Source organism: Arachis hypogaea, chromosome 20 (genome assembly GCF_003086295.3).
Source record: "Arachis hypogaea cultivar Tifrunner chromosome 20, arahy.Tifrunner.gnm2.J5K5, whole genome shotgun sequence".
In the NCBI taxonomy this organism is placed as follows: domain Eukaryota; kingdom Viridiplantae; phylum Streptophyta; class Magnoliopsida; order Fabales; family Fabaceae; genus Arachis; species Arachis hypogaea.
Window position 1 is genome coordinate 34,002,455 of NC_092055.1, and position 3,866 is coordinate 34,006,320.

The 3,866-nt window shown below is 40.5% G+C and overlaps 1 non-coding gene across 1 annotated transcript; it reads right to left on the reverse strand.

Moving 5' to 3' along the window:
* Positions 1-971: 971 nt before the first annotated feature.
* Positions 972-1,079, reverse strand: LOC112788443 (small nucleolar RNA R71). Its single transcript, XR_003195806.1, has one exon. It is a non-coding gene; the product is annotated as a small nucleolar RNA R71 (small nucleolar RNA).
* Between the last annotated feature and the right edge of the window lie 2,787 nt (positions 1,080-3,866).

Consider the following 3,866-nt stretch of genomic DNA (forward strand, 5'->3'; position numbering starts at 1 on the left):
GCACTTGCTGGTTAGTGGTACGCGTTGTGAAAAGTGTGATTCACAATTCGTGCACCAACTACCTAACTAATTCTCTCTCTAATTTTCGAAAATCACCTTCCTCTTTTTCAAAATTCCTTTTTAAATTAACTAATTGTTTTAAATTTAATTTAATTTGATTCAATTTTCCTTTCTTAATTTTCGAATTTTAGTTTTAATTTTAAATTAAAAACAAAAATATTTTTATTTTAATTTAATTAATTTTCGAATTCTCTCATCTCTCATCTCCTTCTATTTAATTTTTCATCTACTAACACTTCTCTTCCACCTAAAATTCGAACACCACCTTCCTCTCTGTGTTCAAGTTTTTCTCTTCCCCTTCTTTTATTCTTCTCTTCTACTCACATAAAGGAATCTCTATACTGTGACATAGAGGATTCCATATTTTCTGTTTTTTTCTTTTTCATATGAGCAGTAACAAGGATAAGAACATTCTTGTTGAAGCTGATCCTGAACCTGAAAGGAAAGAGGAAGCTAAGGGAAGCTAAAGCGCAACTCTCTGGAGAAAATCTGACAGAAATTTTCAAAAAAGAAGAAGACATGGCCGAAAATAATAACAATGCAAGGAAGATGCTTGGTGACTTCACTGCACCAAATTCCAATTTACATGGAAGAAGCATCTCAATCCCTGCCATTGGAGCAAACAACTTTGAGCTGAAACCTCAATTAGTTTCTCTGATGCAACAGAACTGCAAGTTTTATGGACTTCCATCAGAAGATCCTTTTTAGTTCTTAACTAAATTCTTCAAATCTGTGATACTGTTAAGACCAATGGGGTTGATCCCGAGGTCTACAAGCTCATGCTTTTCCCGTTTGCTGTAAGAGACAGAGCTAGAATATGGTTGGACTCTCAACCTAAGGATAGCCTGAACTCTTGGGATAAGCTGGTCACGGCTTTCTTAGCCAAGTTCTTTCCTCCTCAAAAGCTTAGCAAGCTTAGAGTGGATGTTCAAACCTTCAGACAGAAAGAAGGTGAATCCCTCTATGAAGCTTGGGAGAGATACAAGGAACTGACCAAAAAGTGTCCTTCTGACATGCTTTCAGAATGGACCATCCTGGATATATTTTATGATGGTCTGTCTGAATTATCTAAAATGTCATTGGACCATTCTGCAGGTGGATCCATTCACCTAAAGAAAATGCCTACAGAAGCTCAAGAACTCATTGACATGGTTGCTAATAACCAGTTCATGTACACTTCTGAGAGGAATCCTGTAAGTAATGGGACACCTCAAAGGAAGGGAGTTCTTGAAATTGATACTCTGAATGCCATATTGGCTCAGAACAAAATATTGACTCAACAAGTCAATATGATCTCTCAGAGTCTGAATGGATTGAAGGAATCATCCAACAGTACTAAAGAGGCATCTTCTGAAGAAGAAGCTTATGATCCTGAGAACCCTGCAATAGTAGAGGTGAATTACATGGGTGAACCCTATGGAAACACCTATAATCCCTCATGGAAAAATTATCCAAATTTCTCATGAAAGGATTAACAAAAGCCTCAACAAGGCTTTAATAATGGTGGAAGAAACAGGTTTAGCAATAGCAAACCTTTTCCATTATCCACTCAGCAACAGATAGAGAATTCTGAGCAGATCCCATCTAGCTTAGCAAATATAGTCTCTGATCTATCTAAGGCCACTGTGAGTTTTATGAATAAAACAAGGTCCTCCATTAGGAATTTGGAGGCACAAGTGAGCCAGCTGAGTAAAAGAGTCACTGAAACTCCTCCTAGTACTCTCCCAAGTAATACAGAAGAAAATCCAAAGAGAGAGTGCAAGTCCATTGATTTGACCATCATGGCCGAACCTACAAGGGAGGAGGAGGATGTGAATCCTAGTGAGGAAGACCTCCTGGACGTTCAGTGACCAATAAGGAGTATCCCTTTGAGGAACCAAAGGAATCTGAGGCTCATCTAGAGACCATAGAGATTCCATTGAACCTCCTTCTGCCCTTCATGAGCTCTGATGTGTATTCTTCCTCTGAAGAGGATGAAGACATTACTGAAGAGCAAGTTGCTAAATACCTTGGTGCAATCATAAAGCTAAATGCCAAGCTATTTGGTAATGAGACTTGGGAAGATGAACCTCCCTTGCTCACCAATGAACTAAATGCATTGGATAGGCAGAAATTGCCTCAAAAGAAACAGGATCCTGGAAAATTCTTAATACCATGTACCATAGGCACTATAACCTTTGAGAAGGCTCTGTGTGACCTGGGGTCAGGAATAAACTTAATGCCACTCTCTGTAATGGAGAAACTTGGGATCTTTGAGGTGCAAGCTGCCAGAATCTCATTAGAGATGGCAGACAACTCAAGAAAATAGGCTTATGGACAAGTAGAGGACGTGTTAGTAAAGGTTGAAGGCCTTTACATCCCTGCTGATTTCATAATCCTAGACACTGGAAAGGATGAGGATGAATCCATCATCCTTGGAAGACCCTTCCTAGCCATAGCAAGAGCTGTGATTGATGTGGATAGAGGAGAGTTGGTCCTTCAACTGAATGAGGACAACCTTGTGTTTAAAATTCAAGGATCTCCTTCTGTAACCATGGAGAGGAAGCATGAAAAGCTTCTCCCACTGCAGAGTCAACCAGAGTCCCCACAGTTAAACTCTAAGTTTGGTGTTGGGAAGCCACAACCAAACTCTAAGTTTGGTGTTGAATCCCCACATTCAAACTCTAAGTTTGGTGTTGGGAGGTCCCAACAATGCTCTGCACATCTGTGAGGCTCCATGAGAGCTCACTGTCAAGCTATTGACATTAAAGAAGCGCTTGTTGGGAGGCAACCTAATGTTATCTAATTATATTTATTTATTTTCTCTTGTTATTTTATGTTTTCTTTAGGTTGATGATCATGTGGAGTCACAAAAACTACTGAAAAATCAAAAACAGAATGAAAAATAGCATTGAAAATAGCACACCCTGGAGGAGAGCAGTCTGGCATTTAAACGCCAGAAACAAGCACCAAGCTGGCGTTTAACGCTAGAAACAAGCATCTGCCTGGCGTTAAATGCCAGAAACAGGCTATATTTGGGCGTTTAACGCTAGAAACAAGCAGCAGTCTAGCATTAAACGCCAGGATTGCACAGCAAGGGCGTTTTACACGCCTAATTGGAGCAGGGATGTTAAGTCCTTGACCCCACAGGATCCCTACCTTTTCTTCTCTCCTCTTCACACCTTTTCATAACCCTCTTCCCAAAATACCCTTCACCAATCACCTCAATCACTCTTTCCCATCACCCCCTCACCACTCACATCCATCTTCTCTTCCCCATAAACCCCACCCACCTCTAAAATTCAAATTCTTTTCCCTCCCAAACCCAACCCTAATGGCCAAACCCTAAACCTTCCCCCACTCCTATATAAACCCCTCATTCCTTCTTCATTTTCACACAACACAATCCTTTCTTCTTACCCTTGGCCGAATACACACCTCTCTTCCTCTCCTCCATTTTCTTCCTCTTCTCCTTCTTTCTTTCTTCTTTTGCTCGGGAACGAGCAAACATTTTAAGTTTGGTGTGGTAAAAGCATAGCTTTTTGTTTTTCCATAACCATTTATGGCACCTAAGGCCAGAGAAACCTCTAGAAAGAGGAAAGGGGAGGCAATAGCTTCCACCTCTGAGTCATAGGAGATGGAAAGATTCATCTCAAAGGTCCATCAAGACCACTTCTATGAAGTTATGGCCAAGAAGAAAGTGATCCCTGAGGTTCCTTTCAAGCTCAAAAAGAATGAGTATCCGGAGATCGACATGAGATCTGAAGAAGAGGTTGGAAAGTTCTCACCAACCCCATTCAACAAGTCGGGATCTTAATGGTCCAAGA